The following is a 25747-nucleotide window of genomic DNA, read 5'->3' as shown; positions in this document are numbered from 1 at the left end:
GGGTTTTTGAAATGTTTAGCTATAAATTATGTATCCTAATTTTTTCTACTACTGGTGGTTTGTTATGCACAACTTTTTTTTAATTTTCTTCGACGCCTTGACAAAAATTTCGAATATGTATGCATTTGTGAAGGCTTTTGTATCGGTGCATGATGGTTTTTAAGCCCGTCAATGATGAAGGAGCAAGTCCCATAGGAATGTTAACAGGTGAGTCCCCTTAATTAAGAGCCGTGTGCCCCCTTAAGCGGAAAATTTTTCTCGCCATGCATTTGCCTCTCATAGGTGCAATGTATCTGCTCCCGTTATCTCGAAACGTGTTTTTGGGGCACCACGGATACCTCGAAATGTTGACAGCGAGGACGTAGGCAGAGGCCGCTACAGGCAGCTGCTAAGGTCTCCACTCGAACGCTTAGCTCCCACTGCGTGCCAAACACGGTCGTGAACAGCAAATTTGAAATTCCCGCCGCCTCAGTGGTTTTTTATCCAACGTGTCAAGCAACTGTGGGAGTGATAACGTGGGCGTCACTGTGGCGCGCATGGGTGGCGCCACTTGTGTGCAGATGATCAGGGGTTTTTTTGTCGGGTAAGTCGGACCGTGGCCGGGCCCTGTTCTTGCGAGTGCATGAAGAAGGTTGTTCTGATGAAAGCAGAATGCAGTGGTGGTGACAAACGATTGATTGATGACCAACGATTCAGGAGCTCGAGAGCGCTTTTCTAGGGCCAAATGCAAATGCGAAACAGGCTAGCATCATGCACTTTGTTCTACTGCGACAATAAAAATTTGTTTTTCCTGCGAATTATTTTGCCTTTATTATGAAAGCTCCCCTCTGCAGTGGGCATTTTGTTACAAGCACTACGTCTTATTTCAGTGACCTGGCCACAAATTTTCAGCATTTCGCTAAACTTGGAGCTCTGCCTATCTCGAAATTTTTAGCAGATTTTACGACTTCGGGTTATTGTGGTTTTACTGTATTTATACTTTGTTATGCCATTCTCCTAGCTAGAACACATCGTTTCCTCTGGTGTCTTATTCTTGGCTGGGCAAAATTGCACTGTGCACAAAGTGGGAAATAAAGCGTGAATCAGTTTGCAGGCACACTATTGTGCAGCACATTATGAGTTGACCTATTTGGCCTGCCACATTAAAGCCCTGTTTACAGTGCTCAGAGGAGCATCGTATTTTCACTTATATAACCCGCACCAAAAATGTGAAAAATTTCAGGAGTAAAGCAGAGGTGCGGATCTTATAAGGGGTATTCCCTCTGGTGCTGCTTCACAGCAAGGCGCATTGTGCCGTGAGGTCCCTACAGCAGCAATAGCAACAAAGGCACTCTTATCCCACTGAAAGTGCTCATTTTTCTCTCACAGCTCAACAATATAACCACCTGAGAGAAAATATTGGGCAAGTCAACTAGAGTTTTCCACAAAGGAAAAGCACCATTCAAGAGTACAGTGTGAGTGCCAGTACTCAAAAACACCATGAAAACACCACTCCATGCTGTTATGATGGTAGTTGTGAGTTGAATTTTGGTTGAAATGAGGCGGTGGCTTCCACCACCACACTGGTCTATTTTAAGATGCTTAATTTGTTAAGTGTTCTTAACTGTTACCTTTTTGCTGTATAATATAATTGTATTCTTGCATTCATCCAAGAATGGCAGATGGCAACGCCTTGTGATGTTTCACTGAATAGATCATTCAAAGCACATGTCAAGCGTCTTTACGCTGAATGGATGGCTGAAGGTCTCTGACTTAACTATTTCGTTACCATGCATATTCAAATCGATCACAGGTGATCGGTGATTTATATTGCCTATTTCGGCATGTTGTAGCCATTTCTCGTACACCTAATGCGGCCAGAGGTTAGTCTAGGCACTGCACTTATAGAATCACTTTAAATTTTTCCGCTCCGGCGACATTGAGAGATTTTTGACGGCGTTTTTGCAAGCTGAGGTGCATGTGTTTTTGAGCAAAGGGGCATGGCTGCTGTGCTTGACAAAAAAGCATGCCGCTCATGGTTAGGCTGTGTTACCATAATTTTTTTCTTATCAAACGGCTCCTAGCAAGTCAAGTACCAAATAATGTTGTCAGCTTTGTAATCCGACACCGCTGAGAAGTGATAATTACAGTTAAACCCCTTTATAAGAGACACCTACCGGGGAGCAGTTTCTGTCTCTTATAAGAGATGTCTCTTATAAGCAGGGTACCATGTTTTCACTAACTGATCAACCCATAGTTCAATGTCGGCACCGTATGACTAAAATAAGCTCAAAAGAACACTACAGCATGTTTCAAAAGATTTATTCTAATTATGTTTGGCCCCAGAATTTATGAAACTTTGTTTGCTTCACGACTGTATTTACACTGTTTTTTACAACTGATTCTACAAGCTTTTTTTCCTTTCCTTGTTTGTGGAAGATGAATCGTAGATGTTGAGTTCACAAGCCTGATGAATAGCCAGAGCGCACAACTTCCGCTGTGTCCTCAGGCTATTCATTACGCTTGCATGACTGAACATCTGCAGTGCTTCTTGATTGGGAGCTACGCAAGTGGGAGAGCCCGCATGTGCGATCGCACTCCATTCAATGGATGGCAGTAAGCTTCAACCACTTCTGTCACTTGCATTTCCTTTGGCAGGGCTTCTCATTGTCATTTCATAGCTGACTGAACCACTGTGTGTTTGCTGAAGTTATAATAAATAGCGACTGCAGGCGTCTGTCGTCCACCTGTGTTTCCACAATAAAAGCAACTGCAATGAGTGACTGGTGGCACTGCATCTGAAGTTAAAATGTCTGTTACAAGTGAGATTGTTGATTAAAGTTCAAGGATGACTTGTCTCTTATAACCAACTGTCTTCATCCAATGTCTGTTATAAGAGAGGTCAATTTAATGGGAAAGATAGGGCAGCCAACCATGTGGGTGAATAGTGTCTCTTATACCCATTTGTCTCTTACATCAGTGTCTCTTATAACGAGGTTCAACTGTACTTGAAAATGACACCACTAGTTCAGTAGTGATGTATGGTTCTCAGAAAGGGTAGCTATATTCCACCAAAGCTTATTTCTGACGGTCCCCCGCATGTCTAGCAAGTGCGCCCGGCATTTTCACCCAGTTTCCATTAGTTTCGGTTTTATTTTTGTGTGGCGAACTTCATATTTGGCGCTACTACGCGTTACCCAACTAAAAGCTCAGTTGCCGTGGCGCCTCGTTGCCCGCACCTGTTCCTCGAAACAAGCATGCTGCTTGTGCTTCCTATTTACCCACGCCTTAGTTCTGCGATAACAGCTTCACCTAACCAAGTTGTCAGATATCAGTTCAGATGAGAACGTTTCCAATCAGCCTTGAACACCACCAACTGTTCAGCGGCCAGTTTCGTTTCCATACAAGGGTATTTCCAGAGGTCTAGTATCGCTTCTTAAGTAGAACTGTGTATTCTGACAGTCTCCAACACGTTTATAATTGTTTCTTTTCGAAATTCTTAGGTGGCACTGCAATGTAGTAGGCTCGTAGTGGTGAACTCGCTTCATAGCACGGCAGCGGCTTGGTGAAAGCTTGCTGGTCACGATTCTAGTGCATCGCAACTTATTCCTGCAAGCAGGGCTACTATAGCGAGTCAGAACATGATAATAAAACGTAAATGAAAGTTCTGACCGATAAGTGACGATGAGAACATCAACAACCATCCGCCGCAGAGTTTGGTGTTCAACTCCAAGCGGATTTTTTTGCATCACTTGCTTGCCTTCAATATTGTGCTGGTCATAATCATTGATAAGGTGTTTATACGTCATGTGGGGGCTAACTGGGGCCCTTAATAATGTCAAACCACCAGATTTCTTCCAGAGAACCATCCAAAATAGCAAAATTTGAAATAGAGGTTGGTCTTCACCACAAGACACAGGCACCACGCTTGCTCACATTTTTTTTTCATATCTGACAAACTGTACCGCGCAACTCAATTTTTTTTCTAGAACGGGTTTTTGAAATGCTTACCTACAAAATATATATACAGTTGAACCCCTTTATAAGAGACACGTACCGGGTAGCAGTTTCTGTCTCTTATACGAGATGTCTCTTATAAGCAGGGTACCATGTTTTCACTTACTAATCAGGCCCTAGTATATTGTGGGCACCATATGACTAAAATAAGCTAAAAAAAAAAGCTACAGCATGTTGCGAAAGATTCATTCTAACTTATGTTTGGCCCCCAGAATTTATGAAACAGTTCTGAATCTTTGTTTGCTTCATGACTGTATTTACACTGTTTTTTACAACCGATTCTACAAGCTTTTGTTCCTTTCACTGTTTGTAGAAGATGAATCGTAGGTGTTGAGTTCACAGGCCTGATGAATAGCCGGAGCGCACAGCTTCTTCCGCTGTGTGCTCAGGCTATTACGCTTGCAGGACTCAACATCTGCGATGCTTTTTGATTGGGAGCTATGCGAGTGGGAAAGCCCGCATGTGCAGTCACGCTCCAATGGATGGCAGTAAGCTTCAACCACTTCTGTAAGTTGCATTTCCATTGGCAGGGTTTCTCATCGTCATTTCATAGTTGACTGAACCACTCTGTGTTTGCTAAAGTTATAATAAATAGCGACTGCAGGCGTCTGTCGTCCACCTGTGCTTCCACAATGGAACCAACTGCAATTAGTGACTGGTGGCACTGCATCTGAAGTTAAAATGTCTGTTACAAGCGAGACTGTTGATTAAAGTTCAAGGATGACTTGTCCCTTATAACCAACTGTCTTCTATATTCGATGTATGTTATAAAAGAGGTCAATTTAATGGGAAAGATAGGGCAGCCAACCATATGGGTGAATAGTGTCTCTTATACCCATTTGTCTCTTACATCCATGTCTCTTATAACGAGGTTCAACTGTATTCCAAATTTTTTCTACTACTGGTGGTTTACTATACACAACTTTCTTTTTTTATTTTCTTCGATGCCTGGACGAAAATTTCGAATTCGATCATTTTTTTCGCAATCATTATGTATGAAAGCAGTATTAAAGGAGTACTGACACGAAATTTTCATGTTACGTTTTTTTCGCTGCTATGCGTGCCTACCAGCCCACTAATCAGAGAATGACAGATTGGACGGTCGAGCGAAGCGTAAACATTCATTTACGGCGTTGTTTATTCGTGCCAGTTTCGGTTTCGACAAAAAAACGCCGAGCGGCCGCCATGACAGGATGTATCACATGGCGTCACCATTCTTGTTGGGTCGCTGCCTCTCTGGAAGCGCGCGCGAGCGAGCGCACGCGCGCGCCCAGACCGGCCGAGGTCTTCGCCGTCCCCACAGGCCCGCGCAGCATGATGTCATTCCCAAAACCATGACGTGTACACACGCCCGAGCAGCGCGCGCCAACCACAGCCAGAGCATCGGCTTCGTCACGGGAGCCCCGACGTCGGCAGTTTGGGGCAAGTAGCAGATGATGTCACGTCGGCCCGCTCTGGGCTTTCTCGTGCGGGCGAAGATTAAAATGGATTTTAAATATGTTTCACTGAACCGTTGCTGTTGAAACTTGCTGGGAGATATCTCCTGATAAAAAGGAAGCGTTTTACATAGTGATCTCAGCTTTGAAATTTCGTGTCAGTACTCCTTTAAAACTGGTGTCATTGGAAAGCACATAGAATCATCTACATTTTATGTCACTGCAACAAGTGCTTAAAACCAATTTATATAGCACAGAAAAGATGTTTTGTTAGACCCCTCAAAATTGGTCAATTTCCCGCGGTAATGAAAGAGTCAAAGGGGTACTGACACAAAATTTTGAAGGCGGGATAACTTCGAAGATAGATTGGTGTGAACGCACATACACCATCTGCAAAATATCAGCCGCAAATACAGCCTACAACATATTTGAAATCAATTTTAAAGTGTGTGAAACGCAACCGAGCAGCCAGCGGAGGACCTCGCACAATCGACATTCCCTGGATGTTGAGTTAATAAACAGCATCCAAACATGTCACGAGTTTGTGTTGGCTGCTTGCGCATTGCCAGCGTTTCTCACCGGCTCGAACTTCTGCTCTCAAGCAATGGACAATCCGATCGTTGGTGGCGGACACGCCGGGATTTCGTTGGCTCATCGGGAATTTGGCCGTGACCTAAGTTCTACAGTGATTCCAGGCACTTTATCTTGATTGCTTTTTATTACACTGGACGCGAAAACGCACCAGGGACATGAAAAGAGCACTGAGCGAGCCGCACGGGCGCTGCGCCGGCAGCGGCCATGGCCGCAAAGTGGCGCAGGCCGGCGCAGGTAGCTCGAGTGATAGCTTGTTACTGCTGCACGAAATGGGACTCGAGCCCCAAACCGGGCAGCACATATGGGAAAGGAGTTAAGAGGGTTCAGCAGTGCTGGCCTCCCGTAGACAATACATGGACACTTTCAGAAGACATAGCGCGCCTAATATTTGGCCTAACCCTATAGGGTTAGTATCAACTTTTTCCGCTTTCAAAAACGGGGGGAATGTTGCGGACAGATTTTTAAACTGGGATCTCATTTTTTTACAAACGAGTAAGAAATATGAGCAAAAACATGGGTTTTCGGGGTGCCTGTGTTTCTGCACGCCGCATTGAAAAAAATCTCCCAATATCGAAATTCTGTTCGCAACATTCCCTTCCTTTGGCTCTTCTGATTGCATACATGCCGGTAGAATTCTTCTGAGGCGAATAGTTTTAGCGCTAGGCTTACTGAAAGTTTCGCAGCTCGAGAACGCTCGCAATCAAATTTCCCACTCTTGTTGGTGGCTCCGTCTTTCGTAATCAGGAGGAAACATTATTAGGCTTTACCACTCACCGCGTACACGCTGCGGTCTTGCTATGTTACTGCGCGGATAGCCGGACTTTTGGGCTTATGCGGCATGTGTGCGAAAGAGCATAAAAAGTTTGCCGTCACTCATGCGAGTGGCACCACCGCTTTGATTGCAACTATGCATTGCAGCGTCATCTCTTGCGAGCCGGGTTCCACGCTTATCAGCGTGCGGGGAAGAGCACGGTTAGACTGATGGCGTTGGTCGAAGCGGTGAATATTTTGCTTTTTTACCGAATGACGGCTTGATTCCGCAGTAATGCTGTTTATTTTTTTTTATTATTAATCTCTGAGCAAAGACGAAGCGCTTGCTCGAAGTTACGCGACCTCAAATCTTGCGGGTAAAGCTGTTGCTTGTGTCCAATGCATACTGGCGGTGTCACTCTGCAAAAATGCAGGAATAATATTTTTCTTGTACGATGGGGGAGGGGGGCAAGGGGGTGGTTCCGCACTTGAGCGGCTAAAAAAACTTTAGTGGGGCTTCCTGAACGGAAAGCGCCACCTCACTTCTTTATTTTTCTGTTTGCTCATTAAAACGTTTTGCCTCCTCTTTCTGATCCTCCTGCTCCTCCTCTCTCTCTCTCTCTTTCTCTCTCTCCCCTTCGCGTAGCATGAGAAATATACATTTAGGAGCACCCGTTTTTCAGATTACAGGGACAGCTTTTTCTTTATCTTCAACTTTGGCATTCCCGCAAACGGAGACTTAGCTTATGCAGCCACTTGCATCTGCGTACGCGTGCGTTAGCGGAGTAGTGCGTAAACCCGCTGAGTCGTACGCTAATATGAAGCAGGTGTACCACATTATTGTATTCTTCAATTAGCGTAGCAATGTTCTTAAATGTCAGGGCGCCTTAATAGAAATCGTAAAATGCAACGTTTTTATTACTTGATTCCTTGCTTATATCCATTCAAGGCTGAAATTGCTGAAAGTGGCTGAAGGAGGTAACTGTGCGAGCGCACAGAATGTTCACCTTACTTGAAATTAAGTATAATAAATCAAAAGTATCACTCTCCTTGTACTGCAATTAATAGACATTCTTCAGGCTGACCAATGAGTTACTTTTACTGTCGGTATGAAGGTTACTTTTTCTGCAGTTTAAATGTGCCCTTCCAAAATTGCTTCCAAAATCCTCCTTACCGTTCGATTTTCAGTCCCCAAGGCAAAGAAATGCACGGTGTGCTGTAAGATGCACTGATACAGCGTAGAGGTAAGAAAGCCACGCTCGGAAGTTTAGCTTAGTCTTTGAAAGAACGAAATTTGATTTTTCTGTTTTTTTTTTTTTTCGTTTCTTTCTTTCATCTTCTTTTCCATCCCTGCTAGCGCGGTCTTTGTTTAATAGTGACTGTTTTTATTTCCGTTCTTTTTATTACGTTTAGGGTTCATCGCTCATTTTGAACCCTTTAAAGCATGGATAAACGATTGGTCGTCAATGACCGTTCACCGGTGTTCGCCTTCCTTTATTTTTTTTATTTTTTTGTGTCAGTCCACGCACATACATTTTTTATTTATTCTCGCAGTCTGGTCAGTTTGTGTACAAATGAGACACGAACGTTACAATGTGTTTTCTAGTATCAACGCATAATACGTATTTTAAAGCGAAGGTGCCACTTGCATGTAATTGTAACTTGTATCAACCTGTTGAAGCTTAGCACAAGACGAGGAAAAAAAACGCAGAAGACGCAGATCGCACAGTGTGTCTTCTCACTGTTCTTTTCCCTCATCTTATGCTGCGCTTCCACACGTTGTTATGTACCCACTCGTCAAAACCACTACTCTGCTGTAACTCGTATGCATTCATGTGTCTATTGGATTGGCTACAACAGCACTTGCCTTGTTTATGCGGCACTTTTGTCGTCAAACCGATCAACGGCTTCATGATTTTAACCGCCCCCCCCCCCCCCCAACCAACATCCATAATTGCTGTTGTTGATGCTGAAATAAAGATTTGAGTGATTCGTATTTGTTAAAATGCTCTTTGGCGGGCACTTGGTTCATTTGCTTTCATTTATATTCCATTGGAGCATGCTCGGCGCATTTTTGTTACAGACGACCGATCTAGACCAACCACCGGCAGGCCACGGCGGTGACTTTCTTCATCTTGTCCCCTCCATCATGCTGGCGCCATGGCTTGTTCTCAGCGAGGTTCTGTCCTTTTACACTACATAAATGATACCATCGTAGTCTTAACACTTGTATCAGAAAAATCCTTAAATTGTATTTTGGATGAAACAGGTTGGAGCTATTCCATATTATATTTCCCTTTTTCCCTTTGTTTTCAATCTATTTCTGGTCCCACACATGGATGTGTAATTTACGCTGTATGTTAACCTAGGGAATTGGGAAGCCAGGTATGTCCTGCTGCTCAGAGAGATGATTTCGCCTTCACGTAAAATAAGTGGACTTGTTTGTTTCTTTTCGAGATATCACACATTGCTTCTTATTTTGTGTATGCCCCCATGCACAGCTCTTTGATGTTTTTTTTTATCGCTTACTCTCCGCATTTCATCCGCACTTGGGGCGGCGAGATTCAGTGCCCGTAATCATTCAGATTTTTTAGCCCATTTCAATAACTCCGCCCACAGTAAATACATTTGTAAATACATTTGTACCACACACGTGAATCTGACAACATCCAGTTTACAGGGCGAGCCTGTACCTGATAATGCTACGATGACGCATCTAGATTCCGGTGGCACGCTTCATAATTATCGCTCTCACTTTCTCACCATTATCACTCTCACACACACAGACACACACAGGCACACACACAGAAACACGCACCCACGCACATACGCGCACACGCACGCACGCGTGCACGTGTGTACATGCACACGCGCGCACACACACACGCACGCGCAGACGCACACGCACAGAAACGCGCACCCACGAACATACGCGCACACGCACGCACGCAAACGCACAAAAGCGCGCGCGTGCTCGCACGCACGAACACGCACACACGCGCGCGCACGAACACACGCACACACGCACGCATGCACGCACCCGCGCACATGCACAGACGCACCCACAAACACACGCAGGCACGGACATGCACACACATACACATACACTCGCTCACACGCAAGCACATGAACACGAAGGCACACGTAGGTGCAAGCCAGAGCTCTTTGATGTTACTTGATGTTCGCTGAGTTACTTTGATACAAAGTAACTCGGGGTGCAAGCATGCCAGGAAAATTTGACGCCAAAGTAGCATCGCGATTTCATGCAATTAATTATCTTGCATTGTATTTTCTGCAGAGTCTTCACACTTTTCTTTTAGAATTGCGAAATCAGTTTACCACGTCCATATAACTCGCGAATAACCGTTGCTCTCCGGAATAAATCAGAGTGCTACTCAAAGATTCTTGATCAATTCGATAGCAAATTCCGTGCCTTGCCTGTACCTTGAAATACTCCATAGAAAGATACGCAGCACGCCCGTCCCACGTCGGGGAACTTTACGAATATAGTGTGTCTAAAGCGCACCACCTGTGTGTATAGGAATAGCGACGTCCCTTGCTCACTGGAACACCGCCGTGATTTCAGGGTTGCGGGCAGCAAAAACACAACTACCCAGGCTACAGTCATCACACAACGGCAACGCAAAATTTAGCAATTTACCCGCCGCAGTGGCTCAGTGGCTAAGGCGTTGCGCTGCTGAGCACGAGGTCATGGGTTCGATTCCCGGTCACGGCGGTCGCGGCGGCCGCTTTTCTGATGGAGGCGAAAAGCAAAAACGCCCGTGTGTACGAGATTTCGGCGCACGTTAAAGATTCCCAGGCGATCAAAATTAATCCGGAGCCCTCCACTTCGGCGCGCCTCATCGCCTGCGTTGCGTCGGCACGATAAAACCCTACAATCAATCAAAATTTAGCGATTTAAAAAAGCGAAAAGAAAGCACTCGGGAAGGTTCCCATAGCAACCCTGCAGTACCCGTGCACAACCGGACAGCCTAAACAAATATGTCCAGATACCCGTCACTGCATGGCTGCGACAAAAGGGCAGCGAAGATGCGGGTGCCATCCCGGCCGCTCTTCAGATGGAGGCGAGAAGGAACAACGTCCCCGTGTCGAGATTTGGCAGAACGATCTGCAAGTGGTTGTAATTCATCCGGAGCCCCCCACTATCGCGCGCTTATATCCCAGATGTGGCTGCAGCGTGTTACAGTCCCAAAATTTCAATTTTTTCAAAGTGCCCCGAGCGCAGTCCAGGCCGAGTTGACCTCATGCCCGTACATGGTACACCACGTTCGGAAGTCGCCTTGTAGTCACAGCGTCAGCAGGCGCATATTCGTTATCTCGCCGCTGCCTCAGCTGCTTACGACGCGCGTCTGTCGCAGCCACGTGAACGCTGCGACTATTGATAACGCTGGGTCATGTAGTATTGGACAATGCGTGAGACTGCCCAGTTCGCGTTATCTGTTACAGTAACCGGTCTATTTTTTCTTTAAACGTTGTTAACGGAACGTTGAAAGATAGTTTCAGGAAGTGACAGAAATGTTGCGTTCGTGGCAGGTATTCAATTAATCTGCATGGGTCTTTCCATGGTTCGAAAGAAAGCAAGAGCGCATCAGACAGGACGGAAAAAGAAGTATAAAAAACACTTGCGCAAGTGTTTGTCAAGTTCTCTTCATGTTCCGCCTGATGCGCTGGTTTCTTTCAAACTTATGTATTGACCAGCCCAACTTTTCGCTCTTGTTTCTGGCGTTATTTTCTGGTAATTACTGGGGTCATTGCTGGCGGTTAATTTTTACCAATTGCTTTAAATGTTTTTCGGACGTGTCGATTTCGAATAGTGCACAATTGAGTATTCATTGTTCTTTACGTTGTCTGTACATATTTACATTGAAGCTTCTCTTTCGCAGCACAAAAAGTCCAAAAATAATTATGAATGATCATACATACGTGCAAAATCTTCTTTGTTAGCTGAATGTTTCCGTTTTCTGGAATGTTTGGTTTATTTAGGAAGACGGCTAAATTCACGGCCGCCAAGGCGTGCATCCACGCACTATTTTATTTATTTATTTGAAGCGCTCACCAACAGTGGTGTGCCTTCTCGGGTGAGGCACTGGGTAAATGAGGAATGTAAGGCATACAGAGACAACACATAAGCAAGGGTAGTAAATCAAAAATGGGTAAAGGAAAAGTCCGGGTATACGGGGTGTTTCATCGAGACTATTTAATTTTTAAAAAATGGGATTTTGGAAGTAAAGCTGTTTTTCTTGCGCTAAGTGATCAGGGGCCGTGGCAGGCGCCAAGTGCTATTTATGGAAATAAGTAACTTGACTTGGTTAATCACCGTTTCAATTATCCTAAGTTAGATGCTTGATTTTAATGATTAACTTGTAGAGAATCATGAGTCCATCTCGTATCGATTATTACATTTCCGAAATTGTAACTGCGTGCAGAGGTACAGCGCTCAGAACCTAAGCTCACCAGATGTGCGTAAAGGGCTCGAGGCGGAAGCTGAGCGCCGCGAAGCTGCGCCCTCAGGCTCATGTCACTCGGAGCTGTACATGCCACATGCACCCCGGGCTTTATCTTCGGCCCAAACAGAGGCAAGGGGCACCTGAACAGCCGAAAAGCATCTGATAGCCGGATTTATAGGTTACAAAGTTCCCAGTCTGGGAGTTATCATGTCAAAACAATCTTCGGTCGGCCCATGTGGCCACCGAAACAATAATGACAAAAAAAGCGCCCCGACATTGGGAATGAGCGTCTCGGGTTACTGTGTTACTGGGGGGGAGGGAGGGGGGGGAGAGAATATACCACTGAAAGTGAACTAAGGGAAGGCATGTTTTGGCCCAAACGGATAACCGTTGGACCACCGTGGTAACGAAATGACTACCCTGAAATGAGAATAGAAAGAACAGAAGACCGCTAGCGCTATGAAAGAATGAAATAAAGAAATTAATCGTAAATGAGTTATTCGGAGAGGGCAATAAAAAAGCAGTTGGACTTCCGCGGGCAACGCCCTTGATAGGCTGATCATTCATTCATTCATACATATATACATACATACATACATACACATATACATACATACATACATACATACACACACACACATACATACATACATACATACATACCTGCGTATGCGCATTTGTACGTACGTACACTACTCAATTTACGCAGTGTGGACTTATTATGAAAAATTGAGAAAAAACGTGCGATAATTTAAGTAAACCGGCATCAAATTTTGTTAGTCACATTTAGGTCAATGTATAACATATGACTTTAGCGTTACGGTAACGTTTACCTAAGCTGTGACCTACGCATTGCACTTGTTTCATGCGCTTTCGTAGTTCCGTAATATTTATGGTCACAATAATTTGTTATATTTTTTTACAAAAATAAACAATACAACAAAACGCCTCAAATAAGTGCGCTGCGTAGGATTTAAAGCCGTTTAAATAGAACATCTTGGTACACCAAACACATTTCGCGTAAAAGAACAAAAAGAACTAGCTAAGAGAGAAACCACCATTATTACGTAGAGGACGAACAGGTCATAAAAGAGCGTTCTAAGCAGAGCCATGGCTGGATCCCATCCGCAACACCCCGTTTCCCGTTTCGCTTCTCATGCTAAATACACCTGGCAGCTAGCCAAATTGAATAGTCCAAGAACTCACAAGTCGTCGCAGCAATGGCCACAATTACTACCGTTCGAACCACTATGTGTGTAGCTTAGATTGGGCTTAACCGCTTGCATAATAGTGTGATCGGGAAAGTGATAGTTTTTGTTTGGTGATTTTTTATGACGCCATGTTACCTCGTCGATACTACGTACAGTCGTGTACTTTTACTTCAAATCCTATGTTGCATTGGACGAAACTTTTCAAAAGCAATACAGCGGTAATAAATTCCAACTAAGCTGTTTCACTATTCGAGAAATGTTGTAAATGATGTTATATCGACTGCGGAAAATATTAAGGAAGAAATTTGCTCAGAGTACAAATATGTTTGCATGTTAAAAGCGAAGCAGGTGACAACTTTAGGCACCCTTCTTCACCTAGAAGGGCTGATAAAGCTGTAGTTATCGCCAGCACAACGCCGCACAGCGTGATTTGCTCGCCCGCAAGAGATGTGTTTTCAGTTTCGGCTCTGACATTGGTGTGATTTTCTTCATGCGTAACACTCGCAATCGTCGCTGCAGTAATTTAACACGCATAATTGGGATAGAATTCTCCTTGAAGAAGTTACGTTTCGTGGCTTCCATAGAAGCGCAGCGAACCAAGCTTCTATCCCGCAAACGGCAGGATTGACAACGAATGCTGAGGGAAGCCTGCAGCCCAGTAGGTCCACACGCACCCCTTGCCGCTTCCGTAGCTCGCTGCAATGCTCTTCTGTCGGTCGGAGCCATGTAACCGCCGCCGTTTATGCTGGCGCGAAAGTGAATTGTGTATACGCGCTGTCGTATTTCTGTGTTCTTACCTGCGCGCGTAGATTGATACCAATGGTTTAGAAAACCTCTAAATACATTTTCTGTCGCCTTCTTAGACGCAGTGGCCTTATCTGGGGGTCGCAGGAAATGAATGTATCTTTTCATTCGCACCACGAGAAGCACCCTCCTCGCCCTCTTTGCATGTCGCCGACTTCGTGTTCTCCAGAAAAAAACAACAGCATGCAAAAACGCAAAAAAAAAAACATCTTGGCCAAGTCATGCCAGTATTCATTCCGTACTGATATCTGACATTCTTGGCCACGATCTTCGGTCGTATCAGGGAATGCTCGTGTCGTCCAACGACCGATGCATGCCGCCATCAGAGCTATATTTCCTTTCGTGCGGCGGAATAAGGTGTGCTTCGGTGTCCTGGTTGTTTTTACACTGCTATAGATTGCAACTACCTGACGCAGCTTTTTGTGGGCGGTACGTGATGCCATCTATGAAGCGAAAAAGTGCGAATCTGAGTTGGCGCCGAACTGCTGAACCCTCTTAATGGTGCGATGGCGGATTGCATTAAAAATCGTCATCAGCACCGCTTACGAGAGCGACAATAACCGCAGTGCTAAGCCTAACACACCTGTAGGCGAACCTGTTGGCAGACTGGCCGGCTGCTCCCAGCTTGTGTCTCCCCACCCACTGTCTTGAGCGTCACGCGTCGTTCTCTAGCTGTGGCAGCAATGTGCACTTGCAGCGCCTGTGTCACGTCCATGGTCACTTTTTAATTAAGTGGCTGACAAGATCAGTACGTAGGGGCATTCGCAGAAACTGCCGGTGACGCGGAATCGAGAGTGCTATGGCAGCTCTTCTCTATGATACCCATCTGATAGGGTCACATGGACAGCTGTGTTTAATACAAAATCCCACATTCGGCGGCACCCGCTGCAACCGAAACTGCGACTGGCCGCACTAAAAACGTTTGTAATTTAAATAACCATCGCACGCTGAGGCAAATCAGGTATGCACACGTCATACGTAGGTCATTAGCTACTTATTGCAACAGAAAAAACAAGATGCAAAAGTTTTGTGTCGGTGCCCCTTTAATGCCGACAGGCCGCGTCCATAGGCCTGATGCGGCGCAGTTTTGTAAGCGTATCGTCAAGGCGTTGAAGGGAATTCGAGGTGAGAGGGTTCGCAAGAGCTTTAAGAAATGCTTCGTTGCAAGCAGGATGGATTGCAGCCCAAGCGATAACTCTAGTGAGAGCAGTGACAATGAGTGATTGGGGCTTCGGCCGTGCAGAAAATGTATTCAATATGCAAAATATAGGTGGTATTCGTTAAAAAGTTTAGCTGTCAATTTCTTCGCTTGGAAACACTGGAAACGGCCACAGACATGGCGCGGCTTGGGCCACTGCGCCCGCTTGCCAAAGAAAAAAAAAATACCCACATGCATCGTCTGCTCCGTTTCAACACGATTCTCAACGGTGCGGTCAACAGAGATGTTAATAATTGCACTCACGTTGGACTCGAGGCAATACTTTGTGTTCCATGAGGTAGAGTGCAACACAGTCATGTGCTTAGCTCGGACAAGTACCGTCATCCCACGGAGCCCGACGTAACGAGTGACGGCGCGTTCACACGGTTGCCTGCATGTGCGCATCGCTAGTGAATACAACTAATAGGAACATTTTTGCGTCAACAAATGTGTCCTGTTGCTTTAGCAGCTTTGTTCCAGTCTTGTATAAAATGTGCGGGCAATATGCAGGGATATATTTATTTTTTACTCACGGACTAAGTGGGTGTGCGGGTTATATGCAGGGGCGGGTTATATGCGCGAAAATACGGCATCTAGGTGCTTACACCATGCGATGTTTACAGGTGCCAGATCAGCAGCCCAGCACGGCGGATGGAATGACGGCAAAGATTTCGTTGAAACTGATGACGTCTGGAAAAGTGCAAAGCCCGGGAAACTGCAGTTTTTGCCCATGCAGTTCTGCTCCTTTGTTGGGGAGACCAAAGCAACGTGTTGTTGAGTTGTTAATTTGGCTGCATTTATTGCTGCCTCCGTCATTTTCTGTAGAATAAAAAAAGAAATTACAAACAAAGCATCCTGCATTGAGTTTTGCTACATCACAAACAACTGCTATCCACGTTGGACATAAACAACTACTGCCATCATTATCTCACCTTGTGATCCACAGCTCATTAGATGGCGAGGTGAGCTAACAGCATGCTCTGTCATCTCCTCCAGTATTTTAACTGCAGATCACTTTATGGGCTCCCCTTGTCGTAGCTTGCTAACAGTCGATGTCAAATGACTGCTGGAATCAGGCGCACAGCGAGATAACAAACCCAAGCAGAGCCTGGTGGACTGTGGTCAAGGGGTCACGCTGAGGCTTCGAAAACCACACGGTTTAAATAGTAGTCATAACCGTTCAAACCTAGTGACCGCTGGCACTCATAGGTCGGCAAGCTCACAAACGAGTGCACTCACACACCCGCCACTCACCACTCATCAGTGAGTGGTGAGTAAGCCTTGCCATCATTTTGTACTTGCGAGTGTGAGTGTTAGCCCCATTCGAGGAGAGCCCCGCTCACCACTCCCGAGTGCGAGCGCCCCTCGCGGCGAGCCCCACTCACCACTCGCGAGTGTGAGTGCCACTCACCGCGAGTGCCACTCGCAAGTGCACTCGCACTACTCACACCATTTATGGGGCTTACTGCGGTGAGCGCCACTACTGCGCTTGTATTCGCTGTTATCTATTCGTCGCAGGAGGCGGTCGCCGTGATTGTTGTTATTGGCGGGATTGGTTTTAGCTTTGGAAAAATGTAGTAACTCAGCTCATGCTATGCGGCACCCTAGAATTAATTCTCTGGTGGCTTGTTGATTTAGGAATATGACTTGGACCGCCTTCTGACGCCGTAATGCCGTAATACAGTTCAGTTTCTTCGCTCATTGAGGGTCTGCTGCAAACACTCGCGTTCGAAGGGAGACGACGAGTGGTGAGCGCGAGTGCGAGTGAGTGCAAGTGGTGATGGCAAGTGGAGAGCATGAGCGTGAGTGGGTACCAGTGGTGACGGCTAGCCATGAGCGTGAGCGCGAGTGAGAGCGAGTGGTCACAGCGAGTGGTGAACATGGGCGTGAGCGGGGGTGCGAGTCGTGCAGGGTGCCTAGTGAGCGTGAGTGTGAGTGTTGAGTGGTGAGCCAGAGTGTGAGTGCGTGATGAAAAATATATTTTTGTGTGTGAGTGTGAGTGAGTGGAGCCCAGTTTTGCCGAGGTATGTTGGCACTTGTAATACGTCTCCGCGTTGTTTAGCACAATGAAAAGTGCAGGTACAGCCGACAACATGGCAGAAGCGCGGTACGATGATTACTGAGATATTGAGAATGCCCATCCAACAACGCCATCGCTTATGTTTTACATAACCGAAACCGAAACCGAAACTTGTGTGATTGCTAACCTTGGGTATCGTCCAATCACGGTGCCCCCTCCTACCAACGTCACAGCCTTAGTTGGTGCGGCCGCCGCAAACCGCGCATGGTAGTTTTTCTTCTTTCGCGCTTTGTAAAATAATTACCGATTATTAACCGGATAAACGATGAAAAGTGTGCTAATTTGAGCCAGTCTACGCAGTGCAAGCAAAAAACGGGAGCTTGACAAATTCACTTCAGTGTCCCTTTAAAGGAGCCATGAAGAGAAAACAAAAGTTTGTTTTATTCGAAAGATTAGGTGTTTCATAGTACCGCAAGCGCTTTCCCGGAAGCACTTGATGCTTTATTCACTGAGAGATAAGGCAATTTAAGCCAAAATTTTAAATCTCCCGCTAAAAATGCACATTTGGTGACGTGAACAATGGCGTCATACGAGCCGGTCCATGAAACAGATACTTAGTATGTCGACTCCATATAGCACCCACACGCGGGAGTCAGACAGGAACCGAAACTCGTGCCGAAACCGAGACGGCGGCCATTTTAAAAATACTAGTAAAACCTAGTGCACCCGCAGCCCTAGTCATGGAATCGCCTGATCCGGAGAACAAAACTGTCGCCGAGGAGCTAGAGCTTGCATTTGACGACCTCACACCACTTGAACGCTCAATGCTTCAAAGTGCACGAGCGGCAGGAGTTGTGGGATACGCGGTGGACGAGAAAGCGACCATTCCGCGATAGCCACAACAGACGAACGCCCTGCCGTCGGCACCGCTGCCTCGTCAGCCCCGTCGCGACGGACGAATACAGACTGGTACGTATGTGCCGTATTTTTATTACGGTTAATAATAGTTCAATTTCAGTAGCAGTATCGCTTATGCCAGTTGGCCGGTGTAGTGTATGGAAAGCCGTTCGCGCGAGCTCTGCCCCGACCAGAAAGATACGAGCGTCAATGCGTTGTCTGTACGGCATTTTTTCCCCCAAGGTCAGAGCGCTTTGACGGTGATTTGACGAAGTCGGCGACGAGCGCCAGCATGTCCCAGGAGTGAGCTAACTTAAGGGTCCCTGCCGTAATCACTTCGTCGGAAATGAAGCGAGCACACTCGTGCTTCCTTTAGCTCCCTTTCTCCTTCGTTTCCAAAGTTCACAAAACGTAGCCACTTGCTTCGCCGCGGTTCGTCGTTTGGCAGCACATGAAAGGAGATCTCTTCACCGGCGGTGATGTCGCACTCCCTCGACGATTTGCCCGTACTACATGGGCATTTCAAAACGCAGCAACGAAATTTCATTGTAAAGCACTCACTCGAACAATCTGAAGTTTTCAGTGGTTGTAAACTAGAAATGAGCTCGTAACGACAGCAGCAAGCCAACACCATTCGAAACTTATGCGACGACTGGCTCTATCTCGTCGCTTCTTGCTGTTCCTTACTCCCCTCGTTTCTATTTTTACCTTTGCTGGTTGGCGATATGACGGCCAACCTCCTTTCAAGGGATTAACTCTTTCGCTACCGCAGAAAATTGACCAATTTTTAGGGGTCCAAGAAAACATTTTTTTTCCTGCTAAAACATTATTTAGGCACTAATTGCAGGAGCAAAAAATGCAGATTATTTAACGGCCTTTCCAATAACACCAGTTGTTTAAAGGTTTTTATATATCATAGTTGTGAAAAAAAAATATCAAAATCAAAAGTTTTGTCAAGTTGTCGAAAAAAATGATAAAAAAGGAGTTGTGTATATCAAACCACCGGTAGTAGAAAAAAATTAGAATATACATTTTGTAGGGAAACATTTCAAAAACAAACCCTAAAAAAAATGTCGACTTGCGCGGAACAGTTTTTCAGATATAAAAAAAAAAATGTTAGCACGCACGGTGCTCGTGTCATGCGGTGAAGCCCAACCTCTAATTCAAAATGTGCAATTTCGGGTGGTTCCCTGGAATAAATCTGGCGGTTTGACGTTATCAGAGGCACCAATTTGCCCCCATATAACGTAAAAACATCTTGTCGATGGCTGACTTTGCATTTACAGCGAGCACAATATTTGGGACAAGCACGCGATGCGGAAAAAAACATGCATGAAGTTGAAAACGGAACGCCGTGGCTGATGCTTGTTGTCGTTCATGGTCAGTTATCTCTCAAAACATAAAGCTGAGCTTTATTATCATCTTCTTACTCGCAATTGTAGCCTTGCTCGCAAAAATTAGGTATGATGAGCTAGAATCGTGCCCGGCGATCTTTGGCCGAGTAGCAGGAGCGCGATGAAAAAAAACAGCACAACGAGCCTCCTCAATTGCAGCGCCACCTAACATTTTTCAAATAAAACAGTACAAAAACTTATCAGAGACTCCGTCCGAATAGACAGTTCAACTAAAGCAGCAACATTAGACACCCGGATATATCCTCGCATGGAAACGAAACTGGAAGGCGAACAGCTGGCAGTGTAAGGCCGGTTTGAAGCGCTGTCCTCGGCGGAACAGATATCTGGCGACTGGGTGTGAACTTTTGACTTGCATCTGAAGTTCTTATCGCAGAAATCGGGTTAGGGTGGGGGGAAATCAGGAGCGGCGTGCTTTGTTCGAGGATCAGTTGGGGACGCTTCAGGCGCCATGGCAGGTAGCCTTGAAGTTGGGTAACTGCGTAGTAGCGCTAAATATGAATTTCGCGATGCAGAAACGAACCGAAACTGTTGTAAACTGTTTGCTAATGGTCTTGGGGTGAGTAGAACTACCACAGTACTTAGAACAACTTGCGCAAAGGCAATAAAACTGCCTAAAATCATAAAGTAGCTTTGCAACCAGGCACTGCTTGACATTTTCAGCCGATTTCTGGGATTATTACTGTCAAAGCGCGAACCTGACGATTGAAAATCGTTTGCTAGTTCCCCATTCACGCCCTGATAGCAAAAAACAAGCGCTGGTGCAGAGTAATTACGAGTTGCACGCATTCTTCGTTGGTAGCCGTGACGCGCGATGACCACGCCCATTTTCCACACCCAGGTGATTCAAAAGCGTGTCAAAAATCACGTTTCCGTTGCAAAAATGAAAACAAAACTGATTTTGAAAGGCCATTTTCTGATCTAACTCCGAACAGCTTTACTTGTTCGAGAAACGCCTGGAACGCTATGAAAAGGCGCTCGCAAAAGCATCGATCAAATTGATCGATTTTGATAGGCGCGGTAGCGAAAGAGTTAAGATACCAAGCAAGGTCGCGGCTGAACGTGCTGGGACGGTTCGTTGGCCCCTAAGAGCCTCGAACCCGAAAATTCGCCTGCGCGACGGCGAGATGTCGAGCTCGGCCGGTGGTAGTTTCGTACGCATTGGCGCACACGCTTGCGTGTTCGTTCGGAACTTCAACCGTTTACTCCACCGTTCTTTGTCATAAAAAGAATGTGCAGTATGTTTCACGGGCATATAGCTCGCTATGCAAACTGTAAGCCCTGCCTAACATGCGTTTGCTTTTGCCGGCCTCCGCCAATCGCAGAGAATTCTCGAGTGAGATCATAGGTTCTGTTGCGGAAAATGAGCTGGTGGGTCGCATGGTCATTTCCTTTTTTCCTAATTATGTAGCTTATTTGAGCGAAGTTTGCGTTATAAGTGATGTCGTTATGGTTCTAACGAGGCAACCTTTCGAATGAACCAAACTTGTGTTTTCTCTTCATGGCTCCTTTAAGCGTGAACCGCATGGAGCGTTTTGTGTTCGCGAAAACGCGCCGCGCACGCCAGAGGCGCGCTGACGCTGCCGCGGAACCACCCGCACGCTGTGCGCAGCGCAGCCGGCGGCGGCTTCGGCGGCGAAGTGGTGTCGGGAGCTCGAGCGACCGCTTCTAAGCGCTGTCGAAAACGGCGCTGAAGGCACGCACGAAGTTACTTGTGTGGTAAAGAAGCTTGTAATTCGAAAACTGCACTATAAAACATCATGCGTGCCGCTAGTGAAAGTGCCCATGCAATATCTGTCGGGGTGGTAAGCCTAAACATCTCCGGCGAAACCAGCCGGCTGTCTCGAGCTCTTCGAAACTGCCGCCATGAGGCGCGCGCCTCCCCATTGGCGCAAGTCGTCATGATCCTCCCACTGCCGCGCGCGACGCACGTCATCTTCTGAGCGAGGAGGAGGAGGTAAACTTTATTTAGCCAAGCTCTGTTACGGGGACGTGGTGGCCTGGCGGCGACAATATGGCAGCCCGATTCAGACACTGCCGCGGGCGCGGAATCGTCGATGCGGGCGTCAGAAAATCGCACGCACAACGCCGACGCGCACAAATCGCGTCCAAAAACGCGCCATGCGGTTCACCCTTTACTGCATCATCGTTGCTGTAGTGAAACGATAAGCCACATGTCTACGTCGGAACCACGCGCGTACCGGAGCCTTTCCAGGGGCTCACAGTCACCGACCGGCACTCCGGAGAGCCGCAACCAGTGTACACACGCGAAGAAGAGGGTATACGCTGTGTGAAGTGTGTCGCGTGCCCGCGATCAGCTGGCGCCACCACCGCGCCGGAGCTCTGCACCGAGAGCGGGCACGAGCATCCCGCGCCAACCCCTCACACGACGTGAACAACAGCCAAGACGCGTTGGAGGAAGCTCTGGCGGAGCTTCGACGCCTGCGGCCAGGTAAGTCATCAGGCGGTCGACGCGATCCTCGACGCGAAAGATAGTGTGTGAAATCTCGGACACTTGCTGTTGTTGTTGCTGTTGTTTTTGTTGTGGTTTTCTCGTTTGGACTACGACGGTCTTGGACGCTTTTTGTTGCTGGCTTTTTGTTTTTGTTGCTGGTTTCGTTTCCTTTGTTAAGCAACACGACCTCAGGTACTGATTGTTTTGCTTCTTATACGCTTGTTTCTTTTAGCTCTTCTGTTTTTTTTCTTCAAGGGAGCTCAGTCACCCCACTATTTCTGGCAACCACGTCGACATTCCCCCAGTCATTCGAGACCAACTGTTAATCCACCCCCTCCCTGAACACATGCACCCCGTTCATAACGAGGAAAGGCACCGAGCGAGAGCACCGGCTTTACACAAGCAACACTCCTCCAACCCACAAGTAGCCTACGTGAACGCTGCAGAATACCCAGGACGCGAAGCCATGGCAGCGGTTGTAGTTGATTCATCTCACCAAACATTAACCACCCTCTCCTTTCCTACTTAATTTCCTACCGTTGGCGAAGAAATGGCTATCGCTCTTGCCTATTTCCAGCCCTAAGATTACTACTATAATAAGCGACTCCAAATCGGCCATTACCAATTACTCCAACGGGCGAGTTGACCCCCGAACTTTACGCCTTCTCCTGCAGGCACGCAAATTCCCGAAACGAAAAATATATATGGTTTGGGCACCGGACCACTTCGAACTCCCAGGAAATGAATTGGCACACGGGGTTACTCGAGAAATCCGAGAGCCCAGTGGCACTGCAGAATCTCCTCAACCGTTCTCCTATAGGGACCGCCTCTTGACCTACCGATCGGCACTCGATCACTACCGACTGTTCAGAGCTCGCTGCCCACCACCCGACCCCTCCCTCTCCCACCGCCACGCTGTTCTATATGGCGCCGACTTCAAACGGATTCGGATTAGCCCCGCGGATTCGGATTAGCCCCGCCCAAGGGAGCAGCGAGCATGTTGTTGCATATCATGTTTGAACCTCCCTCGCAAACGTCACGTGGTTTCGATTTGCGGAGAATGGAACAGCGTCTGAGGAAAGTGTCAGGGGGAGGGCGCTCCTTGGTGGTGACACATGAAACATGTGCGAGGGAAAGGCAGTGAGAGAGATGACGCCGTAGACGCACGTGTCGTACTCCATTCACCCTTAGCTAGGCGCTCTTCTCCGTTTTCTTTCTTTCGTCGCTGCCCCGTTCGCTCACTTGGTTATGCGGATATAAATAAACGCCGCTACCGCGAAGCCCAGGTAACGGCTGCCAAAGGGCTTCCCCCTAAAACGACCGAAACCCGCCGTCGCCGTTTCCACTCCAATTCATTTCGCCAAGCAGCCACGAACCCCACTCGGTAGAAGAGAAACTTCCCCATTTGGAACGCCGGCTTGAGCCCATATTTCTTTTTCAGATTGGAAGGCCTTCCGAGCGTCACTTTCGTCGGTGTCTTTCACGCCTAAGTGTGCGCCATCACCGGTGGCCGGTTTATGCGGGCGTGGTTTGATGGGTAGAAAAAGGGGGGGGGGGGCGTGCAAGCACAGCTAGGCTTCATGCCGCTACCGATGAGATGCCGGTTATGCTGGTGGGAGATTTAGATGTCGTAATTACATGGCTCAATATGGTTAGTCGGCTGTACTCCTTAATCGAGTGGTTTGGGTGTGGGTTGATGAGCTACACAGACATCTTACACACACAGTAAGATGCATACGAGGGGGAAGGAAAACAGAAAGGAAAGGAAACGGAACGGAAACGGAAGGGAAGGGAACGGAAACGGAAGCCACATGTTTGCACACGAGAATAGAGGTCAAGGGCTCCCAGGTTTTAAATCGTTATGGTACTAATGCATGCCCTTTGTTGGGATGAAGAAGAGCAAGAATTGAACCCTTGCCCCGAACACAAACGCGAATGGGCACAAAAACAACAGAAAGCTGCTAGCGCCGCCGTTACCGCCTCAAGTTCAGCTCGTCGAGTAGCGGCAAATCCCTCCCGGTTGAACAACAAATTGCCCGCTTTGAACGCCGGCGTGGGTTAATATCACTTCTTCAGAGGGCTTTCGGGGCATATTTTCGACGGCGTCAGTCACTTCTAAGCACACGCACATGACCGGTTGCCGGTTTATGCGTGTGCAAGTTTGTAGAGGAGAGTAGTGGGAGGGAGGCCTGCAAGCGCAGCTGTAGGTTTCATGCCCGTGCTGATGGATGACATGTCCGTTGTGCTGGTGCGAGGTTTAAACGCGGACGTTGAACGGCCCAATGGGACCTGTCCGGAGTCCTTAGTAGTAGAGCGGATTGGGTTTGCGTGTTAGGCTATGTCCAGATAACCGACGCATACCCGCATCGTGATCTGTGGATGTAAAAAAATTCCATATCACGCAGTCAGGTTGGCTGAGACATGAAATGACGTCATTCTTTAAAGTTATTACGACATTTGCGGTAACAGTCTGAACCCGGCCTTACACAAACATTAAGATGCTTACTACGTAGTAGGGACACAGGCAGTTCGGTGTTGATCTGCAAGAAGAAGCTTCGATCCGTCAGATGTTCATTCAGCTGATTGGGTAGGAAATATCCACCATCACAAAAATAACGATAAACGTGTTTTGTTTCGTGCTCTCGGCGGACTGCGTCCAGCTTTGCAGGTCATCGTTCTTCACGGAGTGGAAGGGCACTAATTTTTTTTTTCAATCTTGGGCAATTCCCCAAGTTGGTATTGTTGGCTTGCAAACGTGCGCTGATAACGCTGGGCGGTCGCCGTGAGGCACGCACACACGGGTGCTCGGCATTTTCTTGGCTTTTTTAAAGCAAAGCTTTCTACCTCTACCCCCCAAGGGTTCTTTCGCGACCGTTGGTGTCACCCGAAAACTCCAGCCAAGAAATAAAAAAATTTACTGGCACCGCCGCGAATCGAACCTGGAACTAATAGACTAACAAAGCGAGAGCCCGTTCTCTTACCGATTTAGCTACAAGCCCACGCGAACACGGGAAGACAAATGGTGTACTGACCAAGCACATCTACGGGTTTACCCCCTGCCTTCTCGCTGAATGCCACGTGAAAGCGTCACACGACCACGCACGCCCGTCTAGCGGCCCTGTGCGCACCTTGCTCATGTGCTAAGAGTTAAAAAAATTAAGGGAAGCTCACACCAATCCATGGAATTTAGTACGCCAATGTGCTAAAGCCTGTGGCCTCCAGTGTTCACGTAAAAAATCACAGCTCCTTGTCGTCCGCCCTCACGCCAAATCAAGGAATACATTCAAATACTCCTTGATGACCAGGCCATCACTCCAAACTCCAGCATCAAGATCCTGGGCCTACATTTCCAGGCCAGCACCAAGAGTGACATCTCCTTGCAGCGCATCAAAACCAGCATTAATCTAATAAAACACATGATCAGGCGAGTTTCAACCAAGAAGCGAGGCCTAACAAAATCCGGTATCTTTCGATTAATTGAAGCTTTTCTCCTCTTGAGAGTTACT

The 25747-nt window shown here is 47.0% G+C and overlaps 1 protein-coding gene across 2 annotated transcripts in view; it reads left to right on the top strand.

Annotated features, from left to right (window-relative positions):
- LOC144176490 (cytochrome c oxidase assembly protein COX18, mitochondrial-like) overlaps positions 1-16287 on the top strand; it is a 62521-nt gene extending 46234 nt beyond the window's left edge. Inside the window, exons 6-7 of one of the 2 annotated variants that reach the window (XM_077705215.1) lie at positions 8860-8955; positions 16081-16287. The gene's annotated coding sequence lies outside the window, so the exon portion shown is untranslated. The remainder of the gene's footprint in view (positions 1-8859; positions 8956-16080) is intronic. The other variant, XM_077705214.1, reaches the window with a different exon arrangement.
- The last annotated feature ends 9460 nt before the right edge of the window (positions 16288-25747 follow it).

Source organism: Haemaphysalis longicornis, unplaced genomic scaffold, assembly GCF_048455015.1.
Source record: "Haemaphysalis longicornis isolate Haplotype H1 unplaced genomic scaffold, Haemaphysalis longicornis Haplotype H1 scaffold_1, whole genome shotgun sequence".
In the NCBI taxonomy this organism is placed as follows: domain Eukaryota; kingdom Metazoa; phylum Arthropoda; class Arachnida; order Ixodida; family Ixodidae; genus Haemaphysalis; species Haemaphysalis longicornis.
The sequence above is the reverse complement of the archived record's forward strand: the minus strand, read 5'-3'. Positions and strand labels throughout refer to the sequence as shown.